Raw genomic sequence first — 25650 nt, forward strand, 5'->3', positions numbered from 1 at the left:
TGTTGTTCTTGAGCCTGAAGTGTCTAATGAACAGACTGCTAATGAAGGATTTGATGCAAACATTTTACATGCTCCTGGTGATGAACATATAGTGTCTAATGAGGGATCTAATGCAAGCATTTTGCAAGCTCATTGAAGGATTTAGTGTCTAATTATGATCTACTATGTTGAGAGAGACAGAGATTTGCAGGCATTGATGACAAGCAAATTGTAGTGCATTTTCATAGCTTGAGGAAACGTCGAGGCCATCTACCAGAAAGTCCCCGTATCATGACAACATAGCATAAATACTTTTCTAATCTTTTGTTTGAAACTATTGGCATACTTGTGCAGGATAGATATATTGATATGCAGTTTGCGCACTGGTTATACATGCAATTACACTTCGATATTTTCAGCTAGATAACGAATAATTCAAGCAGGTACAGACCATGTTTGTAGTCCTTGTACACCATGTTGCATTTTGTGTTTTTTGGTGCTTGCATCATTTAGTGTTTATAATCTGAACTACTTTGGATCATTAGCTGGTTTTCAAAGTGCATGTAGCTTCACATTTCTCAAGTTATGTTGATTTCCGGAGTGCAAGTGCCTTCGTATTTTTTAAGTTAAATGTTCGCCCCTGGTAACTTGAATTCATGGATCAGCCACTGCACACAAATCATACATGAATGCCAGTACGAATTAAACGAAATGCATGGACTTACTCTAGCTCGTTGTATAGGCTCACTGCAGCTCTGCTTGCGCTTGGGATGTTCCATGTACAAGTCCATGTTACCACTTTCTTGGATGTGCAGGCCTTGTGCTCCTTGCATCCCCCTCTGCATTTTTGACACGGCGAATGGTTGATCAAATAAGAGGAATCGACCTTGATGTTGTACCGGAGGACAGATACTTACAAGGTTATACGGGTGTGCAGGATGTGTACCAGATCCCGTAGCGCCATCATGCTTCGCTAAAATATGGATTTGCTTGTTTCAGATGATATCTCCAGAAGAAATAAGAGTTAAGGTTAGAGTTGCATAGCCGTGTAAGCTAAGAGAGCAGTGAAAGGATATGCAAACATCGTCAGAATAGTGCACAAGGGAGTGATGTGTGGATACCTAGTTCAGGCCGATGTTTGGGCATGCTCGCCTGGCTAGAGTGTGGGTCACTTCAGAGCCGTTGAGGGTGATACGCTGGCGTTGGCTGGCCGCGCACGGATGTAGATCTTGAGTGGCAGCGGAGCACTACGATGCGGTGGACGAGACCGTTGGTGAAGCCCCAACGGCCTCGGGGGGCGGAGGTGCGATGATGTGCTCGGTGAAGTAGCCCCGGTGAACTGGGAGACGGTGTCGGTGAAGCGCACCTGATGCGGTGGAACTCGGTGTCTGTGAGGCACGTCGGTTGCGGCGGCCGACGTTGTCGGTGGACCACCCAGTGCGGTGGACGAGGGCGTAGATGAGGTAGCTCTGGTGCGGTGGTGAAGCGTGACTGTTGTCTTCGTCGTCGTCGTCCAGCACAGAGGTGGGGAACGGTGGGGAAAGAGACGAGACGAGGGGCGATTCGAGGGTTGGCGGCAATTAGGGATTTGAGAAATCTAGGCGCGAAAGGGGATGGTGGAGAAGAGAGATTTTGCAGGGCTGGAATTGGGGCCACCAGATATTTCAATCCGAAACATGGAAGCGTGAACTTATATTGCCGTCGTCCTTTTTTTGGGGGGGGAGGGGGTGGGTGGCTGGGTGCTACACGTCCGTCCGACACACGCGACCACCCCGACAGGACAATGCTTCAGTGCCTTAAGGCACCTACCTTTGTGTCCATGACATATGGGCCCAACAGGTAGTTGGCCCACATGTCAGTGACCCAAAGGCAATTGCCTTTAAGGTACCGAAGCAGCGTCCACCCCGACACGACCCTGGTTTGCCTGGTGCGCCTACATTTGAGAATGCAAACGAATCTTCTTTCATTTACAAACGAATCTGTATGTATTACCATGCCTGTGTTTTCCTTGCAATAATTAGTCATTCGAAATGAGATACTCCATCCGTTCACTTTTGTAAGTCATTTCAGACAACTTAAAATGAACTGTTTTGCACATTGTCTAAAATGTCTTCAAGGTCTTATAAAAGTGAACAGAGGGAGTACTATAAATTAATTAATGAGGAGTTATTTGAAAAAAATCGAAACGGTACCCACGTTAACGTGGATTAGAGTGTGTGTCACATAATTAGTTATTTGAATTAGAGTGTGTGTCACGTAGTTAGTTATTTGAATTAGAGTGTGTGTCACGTAGTTAGTTATTTGAATTAGAGTGTGTGTCACGTAGCGATCTCCAATTCTAACATGGATTTCGCATTTCACTGTATCCACGCTACTTTTTTAATACAAATTCATATGTATATGATGAACACCATGGTAGTGAGAAAACTTTTGGATGGATTCAAACATATGACCTACAAAATAGCACAACAAACTGAGTCAATGTCAACTTTTCGAAACTTAGTATGGCCCACAACTACTCCAATCACCGTAGCGGGTAATTAAGCTACGGGGAGCACCTAATATGAGCACTGGGGAGCCGTTGGATCGAAGATGCAGCGGCACACACGAGGCCTGAATGTTTTATTTTCAAAAAACCTTTGGATAGTTTGGAAATTGTGCATAATTACAAAGACTACTCCCAAGCCATTGGATCTCACTTCCAACGGTGTAAAAGCTCGTATCACCATAGTATCTAAGTTGTGGGGTGGATGTGATATTCTATGCCGTTGTCATTTTTTTCGTAAACTTGCAAAAAATGTGTAACTCGTGCCGTTACTTGTCTAACTGCGCAAAGTGTTTGTTCAAAAAAACCATCCTACACTGAAATATCGGAACAACACACGGGGGTACCACTTGTCATTAATCAAATTTGGACCTAAAACTAACAAATCTGAAAGACGAGATTCGAACTGGCAACCTGGACTACAAAGCGTAAGTCGATAGCCTGAAAAAATGAACGGTTGTTGGCTTTGTCCCATAACTTGATTTTATATAGTACTTGCATTGAGTAGAGTAGAGGGAGTGCCTCGTCAACACGTGCATGACCGTTATCTCACTTACTGGTGGGTCCCAGGTCTGCGATCTCAATCTCTCTTCTCTCCATCGTCTAACCTTTGCACAGGCACACACGAAGAGCGGCGCTAGCTTGCTGTGGTGTTATTACAACTAAAAAACTTGGAAAATAGAAGAATCGCCTAGAACAAGAGACGTTGTGGCTGGTCGAGACAGAGCTAACCACATCTATCCTCTGTGCCACGTTTGCATGATGAAGTTGTGTGGCTAGTGGGGTGTTTTCAACCGACTGGCTGGGTCCCGAGGTCGAACCATAGGTACTACGTGTGATACAGTATATTTTTACACGCACATTTTTCCTCCGTGCCGAGACGTGGAACCTACCGCGCGGTTTCGGGGTCCTCCCGGGTGGTGCACGCATATATTCTTCCTGACGTGGGACGCCCTACCGCGCGTTTTCTGGGTCCTCCTTGGTCGTAGCACCGAAGAAATAAATGAGTCGTCAAATCACGAAAGACCACCTTTCCCGCCAAGGACATCAGTGAAGCACGGTGGCTAGCTAGTTGGGCTAGTTCGACCGATTAGCTAGGCCGCCGCCACATTTGTTTTTTCACCCCTTTTTTATCTACTTGCCGGTAGGTAAATTTAAATATCCACTGCGGCGTTGCTCTGGTGTTTGGGTGCGGCAGGATTTTTAATTTTTTGATTGACAGGAGCAGGCGTGGCAGGATTTTTAATTTTTTGATTGACGGGAGCAGGCACGGCAGCAATTAGTCACGATGACTCCGCCTGTACCCACTGCTCCCTGATGTGAGAAGTTGTCGACTGGTGTTTTACCGTGGTGAAAACCAAAAGATTCCCCGCTCCCTCCGCCTTCCCGTAGATTGCATTACCTTTCAGCCGTTTCGCCCCCTTTGCTTCCTCTCCCCATTGCTTCTACCTGGTGCCATGGCGGCGCAGCAGATCACGGAGTCCGAGGTGAGGCTCCTGACACAGGAGCTCCATGCCAAGGATGCGGAGCTCAGGGCCATGGACGTGGAGCTCCGTGAGCTCAAGGAGGAGAGGAGTGCCATGCTCCTCCGTTATGTGCGGGAGTTCACGGAGCTTCAAAAGTGGTAGGCGTCCACCACAAAGATGCTCGAGGCGTCGGCGGCGTTGCTGCAGAAAGCGGGAGAGACGATAGGTCGTCAGGGGAGCCAGCTGGAGTGCGAGCGGACCAATCGTGACGAGGTCCAGGATTGCCTCAGCCACTTGGTGAACCAAGTTGCCACGCATGTGTTGTGGCCGCGCGATGCCTACCGTCATGCCAGCTTGACGATGCCGGCCGTCGGGCTAAACCCGTTCGACCACCCGGTCAACTTCAATGAGCTGCGGCTTCCTGACCTGGTCTCCTTCTTCACCTATATCTCCGAGGAGCTGAGCCGTCTCCACGCGATGGTGGGGGCTGAGCTGGACAAGGAGGGGTTGGGGCTGCCGTCGCCGTTCTCGGGCGAATCCTTTCAGGGCTCCGTCACAGGAATCCATTCGTGCCATTGGACGCCTTCTTTGACGAGCTGGCTCCCGTCGACCGGGAGCGGGATCTGCGGGCGGTTGCACCCTGCATCACCAACGTCGTGCGCCTCAAGAAGCAGAGGGACTTCAGTGGTGTTTAGGCGCCCTCTGCATGGGCATGTCCATGTCTCGGCGCAACATGACTGTTAGATCAAACTCAGATGGTGCAGATCAGTCACTGTAGCACAAAGCGTGTGGGTGTGTTTGGTTGCATTCTCATCTCAATATAGTTGTTTCCTCTTCGTATATTTGTCAACCTAGTAGTGTGGACTCATGCACCCTTCATGCACTCTGCCAAACACCCAAAAGTAGGTCGAGAAAGGAACTTTTGCTCCCATCCCGTGCACCCTTCATACACCCTGCCTAGCACTATTTGTGCTTCATATGGTTCATGTTTCGTGGAGTACTGTAGCACCGTACTCTCCGTGCGCTGTGGACCTAGTTCTGTTAACATTGATCTCACCGTCCATTCTCGACCGGACAGTTGAAAAATTGGTACTATGTTACATACAGGAGTAGTTGACATGCACACAACATCATTTGTTATCGTCATATCTTACTACACTAGCAACAAGATTGTGTAGTACTGACGTATGAACCACTTCACATGCCTAGTAGTAGGAGCACTGTGTATGTTCACGTGGCTGCCGTGTTTCGCACTCCTTCGTCGTAAGAGTTGAAACGCTTGTTGTAATCATTTTTTTCTTCTGAAAAATAGTGGACATGCTCTACCGTGCAGATCCTCCTCCAGCCATGCACTAAATTACTCACTTTCGCCGACGTGTGGGACAGCCAACATCAGGGTCCACCAGCCATGCACTAAATTACTCCGTAGTAGAGTGACGGTAGACTACCCCGATCGAAGCGCCGCAGTAATGCCCAATGAGCCATTAAATCACAAAACCCCCTCCTTTCCAGCAGTAAGTTGGACGGACGAAGCAACCATCATTTCACTCTTCTCTCTCAGCTTCCTCTCTACCCAACCCTCGCTTCTGCCTCATCTTGTTCCTAATTTCTTCAAGAAAACCCCAACCTGCTTCTGCCATTGTTCTTCTCTCCCAAAGAAGGAAAGGTGAGCGCATCAATGGTGTTGACTCTGGCCAAGGCCCGGTCTTGCAACCCCGAGACTGATCATATAACTCCCTCTCTTTTCTTCTTTTGGGTTTGTGATTACGGTTTCTTTTATTTTATTTCTATTTGACAGATTCTTGATGTACGCTGGAGCACCGGCCGAAGTGATGTCTATGGCTCCGGCCAAAACCGTCGAGGCTCATGGTACGAAGAAGCGCAAGCACCCCGCCGAGACTACCGCAGACAAGCTCAAAGCCATCGCCCTGTCCAAGCCTCGCTCTCCAGGATCGCTCATTAAGCAAGTCCAGGTAATATCTCTTCTTGACGATCTTTTTCTCGATGTTGATCGTGTTTTTTCATCTAACATGCAGTACTAGTACTAGTAGTACAACTTTCTGGGTGATCTTGCATGTGATTTTTGTGTGCCAAATGACGGTTCTAAATTCCTCTTTTGACCAAAAAATGTGAGAGGTTGACACTGATTTCTTATAGATTACTTTCAACTACTCCCTCTGCCCCAAATTTCTTGTCTTAGATTTGTCTAGATAGGGATGTTTCTGATACTAAAATGTGACTTGATACATCCGTATCTAGACAAATCTAAGAAAAGAATTTTGGGACGGAGGGAGTACTTTATGAACATCAATGCTACCTTTTAAGAGGGTATATTTGCCTCAATAACTTGTGTTATGGATATTGCATGTAATCCCTCTGCTCTCATGCCTTTGAAGACATGTTTTAGTGTCTTTGTTCACTCATTTGTGTGCGTATATGTAGTCATATATGGAGTATAATATCGAAAATCATATATTTCTGAACGGAGGTAGTAATAAAATATGGTTTCTGTTTGAATTAGAACCTGGTCCGCGGTGGAGATGAGGTTCTCAAAGTCATGCCGTGTGAACTGGAAGACCTGATGACGAGTTCTACTGTTAAACTATCCAGCTGATGTGTCCTTGTCGCCACGTGTCCTGAACTAGTGTTTTCCTGTAGCATTGTTGTCAGGCGTGTTCTCGAGGCTGTACTTGACCACAACAATTTCCTGGCTGTGCCTTCGATTACGAAGGGTGTGGTTCTTGTAAAGCTTCCCAGCAAATCTGATGTGGCCTATCTTCATCATCATGTTTATGAGTGGAAAGACCACTCTGTTAGGTTCTCCAAGGTTGACAAGATGGTGATGGAGCATGTAGACATCTCACACGAAGTCCATGGCCTAGTCAGTTATGCAGGGTTCATCCCGTAGGTCGGTGGCAAAAAATAGTCTGCAGAGTTTAGTTAGTGCAACTTTTCTTGTCTGTAGTAAGTACTATTGTTCATTACTTGATTTGTGTTTGTGAACCCTGTATTGTTTATTAGTACTACCGCTTTTGGTGTGTGGTCAGTCCTGAGAATGGTCTATGTTAATGTCTGTCCACTCAATTCAGTCTGTATATTTTGAAGTATCCATATCATATTTTTTGTGAGGACGGTCTATCAATTATGGTTACACTCCAATATCTGTATGCATTGTAGGGTTTATCGCACCCACCAGGATTTCCAGCCCCATGGATGTTTGGTCTATACAATTTGTCATGACCTTTGGACTGTCCTGCTTGTGGGAGTAGGCGGGGCCCCTGCATGCCACGCGTAGTTGGACGATCAATCTTCTGTTTAGTACTTCAACATAGTGATTTCTTGGTAAGGATTCACTCGTGTCACATCAAGTAAATCTTATTGATTTACTGTCTAAATCTTATTGATTTAATGTCATGTTTTCTTTCTTTTCCTGCAATTTTACGATGCAGGTTTTGCCATGTGACATTCATCACAGAATAAACCGTTTGGTTTGCTCTACGATGGCTATTTTTGCAGGTTTCACTTCTTATGTCATGTCAGTAACAAAGGCATTGTCCATCACTTATATTACTAGAAAAAATTGGACCATTCTGTTGTCTGAGTACAAGATGAATCCCTATGATGAACTGCAGTTTGGTTTAACAAAAACGCCACAATTAGTCCTTCTCGCGTTTAAAAGAAATGAAGAAAAAAACTGGATCATGGTCATGGATCCTAGTCAAGTTAGAAAGCTGATCATAGTAGACCAGACACGATCGCCACTGTCTCGCACAGATCGAGCACCGACAGTTGCTCTAGAACTGACAGTGGCAGCAGCTCAGTCTGATCCAGTTGAGGATTTGGCACCATCGCGTCAGCGGATCGGTCTGATCTACCGGAGGATCAGGCATCGACATCGGCACCTGCTCCGACACCGGCACCAGCTCTACAAGGAGCACCATCTCCGGCAGCAGCAGCGGCTTTGGCACCTGCACTAACACTTGCACTTGCATCTGCTCCGGCCCGTGCAGTTGCACCGGCAACAGACTGGGCTGAAGTTCGCACTTCATATACCAAAGTCCTTACAAAAACCGACATGTCCACCTTCTTGGTAAGCATTGGCCGCCCAAGTGCTTCGTTCTTTTTTCTTTCCATGTTGTTTCACATGATTCACTGTGTTGATCTAACTGTTTGGGTATCTCTTCTTGTTTGCAAATAGAGAATTCCTAGAGCAACGAGGGAGTCGTTCAACAATCCGGGTGACCGCGGCCAAGTTTCTCTTACCATGCGCAGCCTTGGTGTGAATGAACCTGCTCAATATATCGTAAGTACAAAGGATGGTCGCATCATGATTGATGCTAAAGGATGGTCAAGGTTCAAATCTAAATCATATCTTGCAGTAGGGGATGATGTCAAAATCGAACTTTCTCAGCAAGGAGAGCTGGTCCAAATCAACTTTGAAATTCTTCAGTAGCAGCACGCAACTACCTAACTGATCTATCCTCCGAGAGATTTTGATGTAATAATCTGGCATGGTGAAACAAGTGTCATGTGTGTATAAGTAGTACGATAGTATTATTTATCACATGGTATATCGTTGATAGAATTGCAACTCTGATTGCTGGTTAGGAACTGTCGTTCGATTTCATTCCAACAGCTGCCATGCTTTATTCAATTTTGTGTATTCGCCTTGCGACAGCATCTAAAACCAGCGCCGTACCGATCGCTTGCAATATGAAAAGCGCTGAGGTAGAACACATGGGCCCCCAAACATGCAGGGTCGGCCTGCGGCCCAAAGTCCAGAACCTGGTTTCGAGAAGCACTAGCTCAGTGCAGAAGTGGCGTCCTCCTCCTGCTGTGGGTTGGCAAAGATGAATGTTGATGCTGCGTTATCTCGCAATGGTGAAAGGGGAGCCCTGGCAGTTGTGACCCGGGATCATACAGGCTTCTTCCTTGGACCATCGGCACTGGTGTGCGAAAGTGTTACTGATCCAGAGATCCTAGAGGCAATGGCATGTTGTGAGGGGCTATCTCTGGTTCTTGACTTAAACCTGCAACAAGTTCAGATTAGCACCGATTGTTCATCAACAGTCAAGCATATCGGAGAGGCCTACTTGGGGCCCAGCAAAGTTATTATGGACGAGATCAAGATGAAGAAGAATATGTTCCAAACCATGGAGATCATACATGAAAAACATGAGTGTAATGTTGAAGCGCATGTGCTCGCAAAAGCTACTACTTATTTGCCCTGTGGACGCCATCTTTGGCTCACAGGAACCCCCGAAATTATTTGTATACCTATGACTGTTAATCTTCAATAAAGCAGCTTTTATCCCTCAAAAAATCTGAGTATTATATTCTCAGCTGAACCCCCATAATGCCCGTGTGTTGCAGAGGGAGTATATTTCTCGGCAAGGTGAGCCTGTGATATAAAAGATTTGTATATTTCTTTACAGAGGGAGTATCTCTCTGTCAAAAAATATATTTATGTGTAACTAGTTACTCCTGTCTTTCTACTTCCTTTCACTGATATTTGGGGCAACCGGCAACGGGGTCCACGTGCCATATGCACAAGTTAGAGTGCACAACTTCACGGTAGACACACCCCGGTCGTAGCGCCGCAGTAATGCCCAATGAGCCGTCAAATCACAACCCCCCTTTACAGCTTTAGCAGTAAGCTGGACGGACGAAGCGGCAATATTTCACTGGGCCTGAATCCCCTTCATCCTCGTCTTCTTGTTCAGAGAAAACCCCCTCTCGGCGATTGCATAGGGTTTTCTCATGGAGAACCAGGTATGAATTCTTCATCCATCCCCGATAAACCGAAGTCCCTTGGTCGCAGGTAATCCTAGGATGGCAGCCGCCGCCATTGATGCATTTTCTTCCTACTGAATCTAGTGTGTTTCATTTGCAGTGCCCAAAGTGCGAGTACCCTACAGGTTTCTACGCCCTCGGCGAGACGCCACACTTGTTCCTTCTCATCCTAACACAACATTTTGAAATACGCACAGTATGTTCCTAGAATCCTCTTTTCTATCCGGGAGGGTGGGGGTTTTTTGAACATGCTGTGTTCTCATATTATTTTCCCCGCAGTGTATTATTTGCTCTGCCAGAACACATGTACTCAAGATGCTCGGCCTTGCCATAACTAAATACACTAGTTTAATGGTCACAGTGAAGACAAGCCATGGATATAAGTTCCGAGTTGGGTTCATGAACCAAGAAGATCGCTGCTTTTTTATGGCTGAACTTGAATAAACTTCCTCAAGTGTTACGGACTGAAAGTTGGCGCACGAATGTTGATGGAAATAGCAGAACCTAGTCTCATCTTCACTGCGATCTTCCACCCCGACGTCGTTACAGTTGTTCATCCATGTTAGTCTTGTATCTAGTTCTTGCTTGTTGCCTCGATTACTTCTTAATCCACCTATTCTGACTAACTAATCACAATTTAACTTTAGAAGTAGCAACGAATCTCTCACGAAGATGCTACTTCTAACTAATATTTTCTTATAATTGGTGGCATGTGTAGGTTTTTTCAGAGTTAAGCAGTCTGTTCGTTTGTTACTCTGTAATAACTCGGTTGTTACTAATGGCACTGAAGTTGACTGGATCGACATCCACAAGTTTCTACACTATTGATCATCTTGAGGTCCTTGTGGGGTGTTTCGATGGTGGAAGGCCACGTGGGATATGTGTGCCACTGTTGCACTCGTCAAACAGGTCCAACTGTGTCTAGAAACTTATGGTACGAGCTGTTTTCTGTTATATATGTTGTTCATAAACTATTGCTTATACACAGTTTTACAGCTGTGATCTTCTTGAAACAGGAACTGCCGAGTTCTATTGTTCCTATACAGATGCCTGACCATGGTTGGGCCAGACTTGCGCTTGGTCACAACATGATGTTTATGTCGACCTACTCAATTCCCCTTGGACGTGAAAAGATACTTATTTATGGGTGGTCTCAAATAATGAAGGCCCGTCCATCTTGGAGAATAGGACAGAAGATTATGTTCATGCTTTTCCATGGCTCTAAAGAGAATATCCTGTTTATTGACCATGTTGTGAGATGAAGCCGCTTTCAGAAGGTTGTGGATGCACGGGGTGGCGCCTGGGCCTTGTCCTGGGGCTTGGCAGCCTCACCCTTGGTTAACTGTAGGCAAAGTAGCACTGTTCGAGGCGTGCTTTGTACGGTTGAACCTGTATAAGTACTCATACTGCTTTCAGCTTTGGTTGTTAAGTGCCCCAGCTGGTTTCAATTAAGGTTGTTAGTTACTCCTGCTGCTTTTACAATCTGTCATGTTTCTTTAGTCCTGTCTTCCTCCAGCCGCCAAAACCAAACCAGCACCGGCGGGGCCGCCTGCTTCCGCCTCCCACGGCTGGCTGTGCCTTAGCGCACGCATCGCCGCCCCACCGTCTCCTAAATTGTTAACGCTGACGTCCTCCGCGCGCTTTGGTGCACTCGCCGCGGCACCGCCCTCTCGCGTTGTCAACATGGTCAACAAACAACAGGAATCGGCAGAAGTACGTGGAGAGGATGACAGTAGGGGCCCACCACGTCAACGTATGGAAAAATAAAATGCTTCCTCCTAGTGTTTTCCTGACATCTGGGACCCACGACATTGTGAGCGTATATAGTCAATAGACAAGAGAACAGCAAGATCGGCTGACACCTAGGACGTAGCTACTCGAGCAGCATTTTTTGTTTGGTATTGTTGAGACGGAGCAGGGTTTGAACTGGGCTCTGGCCCGTCTAGCCCAGGCTTATATTTTATGTTCACCATGTGACCAGCCTAGCTATTTTTTCTTTGTGAAAATGAGCCCAGTTTATTTTTTCTGAAGAATACCCAATATATGCCTACTTATTTTTCTACGCCCCGATGGGCTACAACTCTTTCAAGACGCCTGCAAATCATGAAAGTAATATGAAATGGGTTGTAAATATAAAAACAGATGACAAATTGGAAATTACTTTATAATTTCTGAATTTTATTACATTTTCAGATTCCTATTTCACTGGGCATTAACCTAATTTAAATATATCTTCAAAGTACTTTAAATCTGGCTGGACATTTCAGAATTAAAAATAGTTTGGAACCCACAGAAATATGCGAAATTGGCCCTGGCCAACCAAAAAAAATGACTGCAATAAATGGCATAAGAAGTTGCCATGAGCTATATATAAATTATTAAAAAAAGAGGGAGTGGTCTGACTTGTGGGCCTGTTTAGCTGATGCGTATGCAAGATTCTTTTAGTTATTACATACGTCAACAAACGATTCTAGCAGACGTCACTGTTGGATGTTAATCCAACGGCCGTCGTGTTTCTTCAATCTCTGATCTTCTTGCTCTCCGCCAAAGCAGCGCCGGCGGGACCGCCTACTCCCGCCTCCCGTGGCCGGCTGTGCTGCCGTGCAGGCCTCATCGCCCCCTACTACTCCAACCGCTGGCCAGGGCATCCCTCTACTCACCCACACCCCCTGTTATTCTGCGGCGACGGCAGCCTCACACCGCATCCGAACCGGTGAACACTCGTACTCCTCTCTGCATGGGCATCCACTGCCGCGTCTTCCCCGGCTCTGCGTCGTCCCCTTCCTATGCCTCGCCGTCGTCCACCACCGTGGTGCTCTCGGCGCGGCGTGGTCAATGTGGTCAACGACCGACTTCCATCGGAAGAGTACTGTACGTGGAAAGGCTGACAGCTGGGTCCATGGCAGCCGCAAGGAAGTGCCTCCTTATTACGCGGAAAATAATTATTCCTCCACCTGACAGCTAGGACCCACCGGACGGGCCACCAGTATTTTGAGAAAAAAATCGTTTCCCCCTAACTGTTGGGACCCACCAGACGGGCCACCGTATTTCACAAAAAAAATGTTCCCCCCGCTGTCAGCTCGGACCCACCGGAAGTGCCTCCTTATTACGCACAAAAAATGAATACTCCCCCGGCTAGCTGGGACCCACCTTGGTGGGAGGCTGACTTGTGGGCCTACTAAGTTGACGGGGACGAAGGGCTTTGTGAACTTAGTCAATATGAATGATTCTAGCTCCAGTGACCGTACGATGTCCATCCAACGGCCGTAGTGCTTCTTCAACCTCCGGTCTTCTTGCTCCAACCATCCAAAGCAGCGCCGGTCGTGCTGCATGCTTCTGCCTCCCGTGGCCGGCTATGCTACCGCGGAGGCCTCACCGCCCCCTACTATTCCCACCGCTGGCCAGGCCCTGCGGCGAAGGCAGCCTCACACTGCAGCCGAACCAGTGAACCCTCATACTCCTCTCCGCGCGGGCTTCCACTGCCGCGTCTTCCCCGGCTCCACATCATCCCCTTCCTAGGCCTCGCCGTCGTCCACCGCCGTGGTGCTCTCGACACGGCATGGTCAATTTGGTCAATGACCGACTTCCATCGAAAGAGTACTATGCGTGGAGACGCTGACAGCTGGGTCCACGACCGCATCAAGGAAGTGCCTCCTTATTACGCGCAAAATAATTATTCCTCCACTTGACAGCGGGGACCCACCGGACAGGCCACCGTATTTCGTGAAAAAACGTTTGCCCCTGACTGCTGGGACCCACCATCTACATATTCGCACGCAAGGAAGTGCCTGACAGTCGGGACCCACCTGGTCGAAGCGTACGTAGCATTGTCATTCTGGTCGCGAACGTGTACGTACATATATACTGGTCGATGTAGAGGCGCACACGTGTCGTAATAGAGGCGCGCACGTAGCATGTACACGTACGTACAGCGGCCAGGGTGCAAGAAAGAAAAGAAGGCCACGTATGTGTACATACGGGCGGGGTCTCGAACGCCTACTCCCGCATACGTACGGCCAGGGATCTTAAAAATCTAAAATTTGACCTGTTAGTGTTCTAACTACAAAAGTCTAGTAAAGTAAAAAATATTTTTATGGGGGTTCTTATGTCTCATAAAAATTGTTTGTTACGTCAGAATCTGAAGAAACTAATTCTGTATGGAGAAAAAATCTCTCATTTCCGACGCGAATAGATTTTTTTTCGAAATAAAGGTTCTTGTCTTGTGGGGAACGATGCACAAATTTTTGGAATACGGTACCAACAGTTATAATCCCCCAAGAACTACGTTTTCTTTCAAGCCTTTCAACCAATCAATGCGACCTCGTAGGGCAGCTTTTGCTAAAACTCGAGCACTTTCTTGAAAACTTGCTTCAGATATGAAACTTTGGTTATTCGGGGAAGCCCTTGTTATTCCCAATAAGATTGCCTGATAATAGATCGATTCATCCAAAGCTCATCCTCCTCGTTCCGCTCGCAATAGTCCGATTAATTCCCCAGGCGAAAAAACATTAGACATTCCATCTTCGGAAACCCGCACTTTTGATGTTACTTGGCGTATAATAATCTCTATATGTCTATTATGGATCTGTACCCCTTGGGATCGATAAACCTTTTGGATTTTATTAACCAAAGAGATACGACTTTGGGCTATGGTTAGCTCAGCTCCAATCAAGAATCCCCAAGGGACCCCAAGAATTCTTGGTATACGCTCATTCCAATCCTCAATTCTCCTTTCGAGATTCGGGGATAATGAATCAATTGAACGCGCTTCAAAGATTTGTTCCACTTTTGGAAGACCTTGCGTTATGTCACTAGATCTCGATTTTTCATATATAAACGTAACTAACCTATCTCCCTTGTAAAGGATTTCTCCATAATGACCATTAACAGTTGCTCTTGTAGTGGCCAAATAAGGTTTAGCTGCTCTTATAACAAAGGAATTCATATTTACAATGAAAATTTGACCGGATTTTTTTATGTGCGATTTAAATAGATATACATTTTCACAAATAAATTGTCCAAGGTGAATTATTGCCAATGTCTCTTCCCAAGAATCATGATGGACAAACTGACAATTCAAAAGGAATGGATCCAACATTATGTTACTATCAAAATTAGAAATCCTTTTATTTTCATCTATTAAAGAGTATTTAAGTTCTTGAAGTACTTGGAAGGTTTGTTTTAAATTGTCAACGAACAAATATTTTTTTAACAGGATTTTATTATGCGTTAGTAAATAGTAAGATGAAGAAAAATGCGATATACTAGCTACAATAGCGCCTAAGGGCCCAAAAAAATTCTTGAATAGGAATTCTAGGATTCCATTCTTTTATCGCATTGGGATGTTTTGAATTCTTGAATAAACCAATTTGAGAACAGTTGGATGCCGACAAAATCATCAAAGAGTGGTATTCTTTATTTCGATTCAACAAAGTGCCAATAGCTTCTGGATGTTGGCTAAGTGATTCAATCTTTGCCTTGGAATAAAAAGAATTGATATTGGCGTGATCTAACCTATTATGGGGAATCGGTCCTGCACTTGTCCTACCATACCTTTTTCGTGTATACGAAATAGTGGACTTGACTAACTCAATTCTTAGGAAATCGTGAATAAGATCATTTGCTCTTACATCAACAAGGGAAGCACCAACCTTTTCTTTTTCTTCTTGTTCCCAATTCACTACTAAGCAAGTTCTAACAAATTGACTATTTGTGTGATAAATTCTTTGAGTTGCTATTTTCATGAGAAATAAAATTGACAAGTCGAATTTGGAGATTATTTTCTTCTTGCAAGAGATCCTGCGGGAAAAGTGTTGCTAAATTTCTTCCTTTGTCCATTTCATATGCCACTGTAGGGCGAACGGAAACAAAATACTTTTCCTTGCTCTTGAGAATTTTTTTCCGTTGAACATAGACCCAATTTTTCCTTTTTTTATTCCTTAGAATCTTTTTTTCTCTTTCTGGCGGTATCAAACAACCACCTAATATCTTATCCGCCTCTTCAGGAAAATGAATATCTCCAGAAAATATTTTGAGTTCCGTATGGCTTTTTTTTCTCTTCACTCGGACCAATCCGCCTAGTCGACTTCTTGTATTTTTTGTGAGTTGTGTATTCACTCCAATAATACTATTTTCAAGTATCTTTAGGGATGAAGATCTCAGCAAGATATGAAGTTCTTGAAGAATGAAAAAAAAACCGATCTACTTCTTTTTGGTATTTTAAACTAAATTCTTTTGTTCCTCGATGCTCAATCAAACCCTCTTTTTTTAAGATGGAATCTTCCTCTGGGCTCTCGTATTCGTCCTCTGAATCTTCTTCTGAGTCTTCCTCTAAAGTACCATATTTTTCCTCTGCGCTTTCCCCGGGGCTGCCATATTCGTCTTCTGAGTCTTCCTCTAGAGTTCCATATTCGTCCTCTTGGGTCCTATATTTGCTCTCTGGGCTCCCATATTCCTCTTCTGAGTCTTTCTCTAAAGTCCTATATTCATTCTCTGGGTTCCCATATTCATTTTCTGGGCTCCCATATTCGTCTTCTAGGGTTTCATATTCGTATTCGTCTTGTAGGATTCCATATTTAGATTCTTCTAGGGTTTCATATTCATATTCGTCCTCTCGGGTCCTGTATTCGTCTTCTAGGGTCTCATATTCCTCTTCTGAGTCTTCCACTCGAGTCCTATATTCTTCTTCTAGGGTCCTATATCTAAATTTAACAATTCCTGAACCCTTTTTATCTTTTTTGTATCGGGGATCGTGTACATGGCTGGGTCAGAACGGAGAAACAACGTCGTCGTCGTGTTCATGGGGAGGCAACGGAATGCGTCGTGTTCATGGGGAGGCAACGGAATACGTCGTGTTCATGGGGAGGCAACGAAATGCGTCGTGTTCATTGGGCGGGCTTGGACGGAATAGGCGATGGAAACGAGGCCTGGCGTACCGCAGAACGGAGGAAACGGCCTTGTATTCGACCGGCCACGTTTGAAACGGGATCCTGTTGATCGGGAGGGGTCTGGCATACCGCAAAACGGTGGAAATGGACCTCCTACGGTCAAAATGGTGGTCCTATTGATCGGGAGGGGTGTGGCGTACCGCAAAACGGATGAAACGGACTTGTGTTGGAACGCTACGGTCGAAACGCAGGTCCTGTTCATCAGGAGGGGTGTGGCGTACCGCAAAACGGGACTCCACGGGACACTGTTCATCTCCACCGTCGACCCCCTCCAGCCTCCACGAGCTACTGTTCATCCACCGTCGACCTCCTCCAGCCTGCACCTGCGACTGTTCATCCACGGGCTCCTGTTCATCCAGCCTCCACTGCGCTACTCCACCGGCTACTGTTCAACCAGCCCTCTCCACGGGCTCCTGTTCAACCACCCCTCCACGGGCTACTGTTCATCCTGCCCTCCACCGTCTACTGTTCATCCTGCCCTCCATGGGGTGGTCCTGTTCATCCAGCCCTCCAAGGGGTCCTATTCATCCAGCCCCAACTGGCTCGATCGATCGGGGTCCTGTTCATCCAGAGGCAACACCACGGGGTCCTGTTCATCCACCCCCACCGGGAACTGTTCATCCAACCCCCCCTCCCGCAACGCTCACTGTTGATCCATAGGCAGCATCGATCGGCTTCAGTTAGCAGCAGTAGCGAAGGAATCGCTCGATCGGGTTCAGTTAATAGCCATCGATCGATTGCTCAGGTTCAGTAACGCGTAGCCTGCAGTGCAATCGCTCGGGTTTAGTTAGAGCCAAACGCCTCACTCGGGTTCAGTTAGAGCCAATGCCTCGCACACACGCGCGTACGTGTACAAGAGAATTGCGCATCGCTCGGCCCCTGACCTCCCACCGTAACCAGGAACTCCCCGAAATTTTCCTCGCCCTCGCTTCTACCACGGTTTTTTCCGTCATGGACGGCCCAAAGAATGTCATGCAGCTGCGTCTTCGGCCCGCCCAGGACGAAAATCCCATTTTTTGTCATGATTTTTTGTCATAGAAGTAGGAGCCCACCACATCTATGATGATACCGGGTTTTGTCACAATTATCATCATATAAGTGTCATATGTATGACAGAAAAAAATTTCGTTCGGCCCAAAATGTCACGGATGTGTCTTTTCTTGGTAGTGGTGTGTGAGAGATACAAACCTAGACAAATGGCTTGTGCGGAATAACTGCTCTTCGTAAGCCATTGTAAGAGTGGACTAAATGGTGAAGGAGGAGATAGGGGAGCGACAGAGGTGTGCGATTCTTGGCCGGCGTTTGGCCTCATTTAAATAGGAGATTAAATAGATGGCGGACGGGAGGAGCTCAGCCGGCGTTGCTTTTAATGCCGGACATGTGTCCAGAGTGGGTTTGTCGGCTTCCACACAGGCGGGTTTCATGGAGGCGTTTGAATGATGCAAGGAGGCGTGTTCCGCCGGGCGTGCAACGAGTGGCGCCCTCGACTCTGACGTAGGACACTGCGCCGTTCTTCCACTGACGTGTGGGATCTTTCGGTACATGGCCTGCATGTCAGTGACCCAACGTAGGCAGTGCACAGCAGAGGAACCTTTGGTGGGCTAGGGCGGTCAGAAGCGGGCATTTCATAAAACAAGGATTGCTCATTGAGTGTGACGTCATCCTTTTCATGTAGATAAGCCTACTATGTTGATAGCCCGTTCGATACGTTGTGATTCATAAAGACCGCTGCAAACATCAATGTTCTGCTTATCACAGATAAGATTGATTAATACCCGTAATAATCCATGTCCTTCACAAAGGTTGCATGCATGTATAGGTTGAGCGTGTGTCTTGTGTCGTGTGTTGTGTGCATGCAGGCATGCGAGTGTTGCGTGCGTGCAAGGGTACGTTTCGGTGTTGCATGCATGTGTGCGTACGTGCGTGTGTTCGTGAGTGCATGTGTACGTGTCAGTGTTGCACGCCTGCATGCGCGCGTGTGTTCGTTATGTGTACGTGTCAGTGTTGCACGCTTGCATGTGTGCGTGTCTTGCGTGCATGCATGTGTACGTGTGGGGTGAGGCTACACGTCAGTCGACTGACTTTTTCATCTCTGGTCATTAGATTTTCCAGCCGTTGGATACGAAATCAAGGGCCTATAGTTTATCATCAAACTCCACCCCCCTGAGCCTCCAGCCACCACCGGCCCCTGCCGCCCGCAGCCGGCCCGCTCCGCCATGCCGCCCCGCCTGCCCAGAAACCACTCCCCACCGTCGGTCCGCCGCCGCACCAGCCATCCTTCTAGCCCCCCCCCCCCCCGCGCCGAGCTTTTTCTCTGGCGATCCCCACCGCACCGCCCAATTAACGCGCCCCCACCGCCGGCGACTGCCAACCAGAGGTCTCACGACTTCGAGTACCAACCAACCACTAATTTATTACCATTTATGTCCTTCATATACACGCTGACGGGTGGGCCCTATGGTAATGTGCGCTGCTGAATGTGGACCATTTGACTGGTCAATTGATCGTGTCATCAACAAATTACGGAGATGTATGGTGAGCCAGTGACCGTATGGTCACCCTAAAATGTATTTTATTAACACAGTACAAACTCAAACTACCATTTCTTTCTTTCATATACGGGCTGACAGGTGGGCCCCGCGGTTATGCGCCCCGATGGTGCAACACTAGTTGCGCCACGAGAAACGTTTGACTGGTCAATTGATTGTGTCATCAACAAAATACGGAGTTGTACGGGTGAGCCAGTGACCGTATAATCATGACATGTATTTTTTAACACCGTACAAACGCAAGGGCTCATATATACATGCAAGCACTCACCGCTATAAGCACACACAAGCAGACCCTATGTCACAGCCCTAGAATATCTGAGTGTAATAATTGCATCAGTGAGCATACATCATGTTTAATTCAAGAAATTGAAATGAGGAATGTTCAAAGCCTCATAAATTATTTTAAAAGAAGGGCAAGAACCCTTTAAATTGCATTCAGTGATTCCAAAAATGCCCTAAAAATAGTTTTGGGACTTTTGGCAAGGGTTATATACCAAACCAAAATTTTGGAACATTTTTAAGGAATCATTTGGTCTCTGAATTTAAGACAATAGTCTATTTGAATTTGAAAATATATTCAAATATATATGGGATATATCTTCAAATGCTCTGTGATAATTTATGTGCCTCTGGAAAAGTCCATGAAGCAACATGAAAATACCCAGAGGATGTTTTGGCATTGTTTGAAATCTGTTTGAATTCAAAACAGTGGCAAAAGATTAAATAATAGAAAACAACAGAAACAAAAAGGAAACATAGCTCACCTGAGCAGCCCACCCACCTGGCCCAGGAGAGAAGCCGGCCCAGCCCACTTACCTCCTCACTCATTGTCTTCCTCCTGCCAGTAGGCAGGAGAGAACACGCGCGCGTACCCGCGGAGCCCTCCACCTCCTGCTTCGCGCTGGAGGCCGCTCCTTCATCCTAATCAGCGTCTGGAGACGCGCGAGGCCCTCCTATCACTTCCCCTCACTCTCTGCTTCTCCCTCACCCTCTAGCCCCTCCTCCGAGCATCACCGAGAGCTTCCGCCGGCCGCCGTGCATCGCCCGCGTGGCCACCGACGACAAAATGACGCGCCACCGTGCTCCCGAGATCGTCCGTATCTCGCTGCACCTCCTCATCGCACCAAGAAAGGCTGGAGGCCCTCCAGCGTCGCCAGTCATCTTCCTCGCCGCCTCGGCCACCGGACGCCATCGTCAAATTCGCCGCCACAGAGGCCTCCCCGAGTTCAATGAGACCGCCAACGACCCCGCTGTGAGCTCCACTCCATTTCCCCTCCTTCATTTTGCTCGTTCCCGTGCCGTAGTACCCTCGCCCACATGCCCGAGCACCGCCATCCGCCATGGCTGCCTAGCTTTCTTGACCTGAGCCCCTCCGCTCGAACCCGTGGCACCAGCATGCTTCTGGTGGCCCGTGGATGCCACCTAGCTCATTAGATCCTCCCCTAGCGCACTTCAGCCCCCGCCTGCATCTAGCCGAGCTCCGGCCACCGCCATGGTTGCCGTGGCCATCGTCTCCGGCCACCCTACAGCCTCCCGCATGATCCCCTGGATGCGCGTGAGGATGGGCGTTGCTCTGGCACCTCCAGCGCGTCGAGCCGACCCCTGTATCACCGTCCCGAGCAACTCCGGCGATCCTCCGCCGTCGGGTTTGGTCGCCGGTGTTCAACTCCGTCGTACTGACGTGGCAACGACATTCGTGGCTAATGACCCACTAACTAACCCTCTGGCTCGCTGGCATGCGGGCCCCACTGCCTAACTAACCAGCTAACACAAATAGTTTAAGTTTAATCTAAACATAGTGGCCCCACGTGTCAGCATTGACCTCGCTGACGTGGCCGTTGACCAGACACACCTGTCTGTGACACTAAGTGTCTCAGGGTCACTGACCAATGGGTCCCACTTGTTAGGTTTGACCTAGCCCGTGCCCCATTGACCTACTGACGTCATGATGATGTCAAGCTGATGTAGTAATCCTTTTCTGGAATTTAAATAAATCTTAAATGATTTGTTTAATTCAGAAATTACCAAAACTTTCAAAATCATAGAAATTAATCTATAGCTCCAAATGAAATAAATTATATATGAAAAATGATTAGAAAAATCTAATCTATCCATCTGTACTATTTTCATGCATGTTTGAGCAAGTTAACCTCACTGTTTAGGATGAAACATGATTAGGACAAATTTGATAATAGATTTGGAGTTGGAATTTGATCTAGCTTTGAATTCCACTTCAACCAAAATGACTTCCTGTTGCATTAGCCCAAATCACAGCATATTTCCATGTCATGATCATGCATCATATTGTGCATTGCATTGATTGTGTTTCCTCTCTGTTGCTGGTATTTGTTCCCCCTCGGTAGATGTACATTTCGACGATGAGTTCGATGACACCGATGAAGAACTATACTATCTTCAGAAGTGCCAGGCAAGCAAAACCACCTTGTTCATTCCGATACAATCCCACTCTCCCGCTCCTACTCTCTTTTACAGAATTAGGACAACAACGATTCAACTATTACATGTTGCGGTAGTTGAACCCCTTTCCTGTGCATGACATGTCATTGCCACAGTAAATAGATGAAACCGACTAGCATGAGTAGGAGTTGTTTGAGCCCTGATGTGCCTACTCATTCATGCTCGTTGTCATGCCGACTACTGCTTAGAGTTGAGTCAGGTCTGATTCATCGGGGATGAATTGGAATGTGGTGAACATGTCCTACTGTTGAGAGCTAAGTGTGTGAACACGATTTGGTAAAGGTAGCGGTGAGAGGCCATGTACGATTACATGGTGGGTTGTCTCATTGCAGCCGTCCTTATGAACTGAGTTCTGTGTTTGTGATCCATGAACAGTTACTACCACACATTGGGCTCCGGGCGCTCCAAGCTCTCTCGACTTATTAATCAACCTGATCTCTGTCCAGGAGTTGCAACGAGTTCCTGGTGTTTGTAGGTAGTGTTAGTAGTCTACCATGTGGCACCCGGTACAGGTGGGCTTGGGACAGACTAGGCACAGTGGCATGGTGTACCAAGTGGCACCCAGATGGTGGGCTTCGGAACCCTACTCACATCGTTTGGGGCCGTGAGTGACACCCCGGCCGGATCTCCTTGCGGATGGAACCCGAATAGGCGATAAACCTGGACTAGAGACTTGTGTGGTTAGTCAGGTCGTGGCCGACTCCCTCGCCAGGCTTCCGCTTGAAGGTTGACGAGATACACGACGTGTACATGGTGGTAAGTGGCGAGAGCGTGTGTGAAGAAGTACACCCCTGTAGGGTTATCATTATCTATTCGAATAGCTGGATTCCTCGGATAGGGAAACTTGGACCCCTTGCATCGTTCATAGACAAGTGGAAGTGGATACTCTAAAATGCGCAAGATAAGCGTGAGTGCTATGGATGGCGTTCTCGTAGGTAGATGGGAGCGGATCCATAATGGTGTATTGATATGGTGAATATGTGGACTCATGTGCGCCACCTCAAAGAGTTATTTGCAGTAGTAGTTCAGGTTAGCCACGGAGTCAAAGCTGGCTTGCTACAGTTAAACTCCACCACCCCCTTTGTTGCTACTAATGCATATGTAGTTAGTTCAGATGTAAGTCTTAGTGGGTAAATTTGTACTCATGTTTTCTTAAATTATGTTTTGCAGAGAGACTTCAGTCTCGCTAGTAGTTCCACATGGACTTCGACATTTAGCTTGATACCTCATCTACGATCTTGTGCCCTCGGCAGGATCTGGTAGATAGTCAGGCTTCTCAGCCTTTTTCATTTGTAGAAGTCTGTACTCAGACATGTTAAGCTTCCGCATGTGCTTTGACTTGTATGCTCTGAATGTTGGGTCATGAGACCCATGTTTGTATTATCTGGCTCTTCGGAGCCTAATGAATAAATACTTGAGTCGTAGAGTTATGTTGTGATGCCATGTTGTATTTACACATATCAAGCATATTGTGTGTATGATTGAAATGCTTGGTATGTGTGGGATCCGACAACCTAGTTGTTCATCCTTGGTAGCCTCTCTTATGGGGAAATGTAGTCTAGTGCTTCCACTGAGCCATGGTAGTCTGCTACAGCCCGGTTTACCGGAGTCCTGCTAGCCCATCACTACTGCTCCGAAACACTTAGACTGGCCGGCATGTGATTCACTTCGTTCCTGTGTCTGTCCCTTCGGGGAAATGTCATGCGGTGACATCCGGAGTCCTGCTAGCCTGCTACAGCCTGGGTTCCCGGAGTCCTGTTAGCCCAGTTGCTACAGCCCGGATTCACACGCTGCTGACCGACATGCTTGATGTTGATTCATGTATGCCTGTCCCCATAAGTTAGAGCCACTTTGGGTTCACGACTAGTCATGTCGGCCCGTGTTCTCTGTCATATGGATGCTAGCGACACTATCATATATGTGAGCCAAAAGGCGCAAACGGTCCCGGGCCATGGTAAGGCGACACCCGTGGGGATATCATGCGTGAGGCCGCAAAGTGATATGAGGTGTTACAGGCTAGATCGGTGTGACTTAGAATCGGGGTCCTGACAGCTTTGGTATCAGAGCCTGACTGCCTGTAGGATTACCAAGCCAAGATGGTCGAAGTCGTGTCTAGAAATGCTTTAGTTATATAAGGGAATTGATTGTGGAAGGAACGTAGGGATCTTTTTACTCCTTTACCTTATTCCCTTCTGATCTGAGTCAACCTCTTCATTTCTATGAGGATTAAGGACTAGGCTTGTCATCTTTCTATCAGGATCACGTGTTACTAAACCGTAGCTGCCTAGGATTGTTGAGTTCAAGCCTCAGTTCAGTTCCTACTACTTCCATATGTTCATACTGGCCTCAGAACCTTGAGTTTGTGATGTTGAGTGGCTATGCCACCATTTTTGCAAGTTGTCTCAAATCTTTTTGAGTAATTACAGCCGTTATGCTATCCGAGTCATCCCAGGTCTCTAAATAGTCTGATGCATTTGCAAATCCTTCCTTCCCGCTCCAGGTGTTCGTTGAGCCAGATTAACCACACTAGTCGGTAAGTTGAGGTAATCCATTGCCTCAACATATATGTTGTAGCTATTATTATGACCCTGGATATATTAGGGAATCACCTAGTAATCTAGCCATGTTTTGTGTTCCCAATGTGATGATTCTGTCCATCATTCTTGAAAGCATCACGTGATGCTATTTAGTAGTAGGTATTCTACTCCTGGGTTCTTGACCCAAGAATCACTCTACTCACTTCCTGTTGATAGTGTTGCTAGTTCCTTTAGGATATTAGTAACCCTTTGCGATAGTCCTCGAGGTTCGTGGTATTTCATTCTTCCCGATACCATGAACTGCTTATGGCAGAAGTTCTTTTGAACCAAAAGTTCACAACCAGAGTGCTCTTGATGAGTTCTCCATTATGGTCGAGACTCTGCCAGTCCTACCTTTCTGCATGGGTTATCCGGAAGAAACAAGTTGAATTTATTCAACATGCTAACCGATGCATCTACAACTTAAAAGAATTATATGTTCCTTTGAGTTGTTCCTTTTTAGTTGTATTCTGGCCCTCTTGTATCAATTGATGGTCAGGAGTAGTAGTGCATTCGTGTTCATCGATGCCTATTATTCTTGTGGCCCGTCAAGCCGTTCTAGTTCAGAATGACTAGGAGAAAAAAACTCCAGTACCTCGTCCATTTCTTGGATTGGGTCAAAGCAGTTATATCGCAGATCAAAATGTCAATCCAGCTTCTGATTCTGTTCTACCTTGAAGTATTGCCCTCTTGATGTCAGAAATATCATGAGAATTTCGCCAACTCTTATGAATTCTTGATACAGTGATACTTCTCACCATCATCATTCGTTCCCCGGTGACATGTTGTTGCAACCGGAATACCGACAAGTGAACCGTGATGTGTGAAATCAATACTCCTAGCAACCCCGTTGCTTGGTGGTTAATGGACAATAACCTCATTCTTAGCATGTTGATTTTTGAATCATCATCCTAGTGCTACCTAATCCTTATTTCTGGTGCACTCTTCGATCAATGAGTTAGGATTTTGTCAAACCCTTGCTCTGTTGATCATATCGTCTTGCCCTGAAAAGCAAGATTGTTCTCGAGCTTAGTAACTTACCGGTGGTTCGTGATTTTCCGAATATCTTCTCGGAGAGATCACCAGGTTATCACCTGACCACTATGTGGAGTTCGTGATCAAGTTGGTTTTTCCATAAACCACTCCTTCTCTAAGAATCTATGTTGGATACCCCTGAGCTAGTTGGTTAAGCCAAACAACAACTTGGAGAGTTGGAAGATAAAAGCTTGCCTAACCTAGTTCATTCCAAAAGGATATCCATGTGTTTGTGTGTTAGTTGAAGAAAGATGATATCTTCATCTATTGGTCCCTGTG

Source organism: Triticum urartu, chromosome 5A (assembly GCF_056163025.1).
Source record: "Triticum urartu cultivar PI428250 chromosome 5A, HENAU_Tu73, whole genome shotgun sequence".
In the NCBI taxonomy this organism is placed as follows: domain Eukaryota; kingdom Viridiplantae; phylum Streptophyta; class Magnoliopsida; order Poales; family Poaceae; genus Triticum; species Triticum urartu.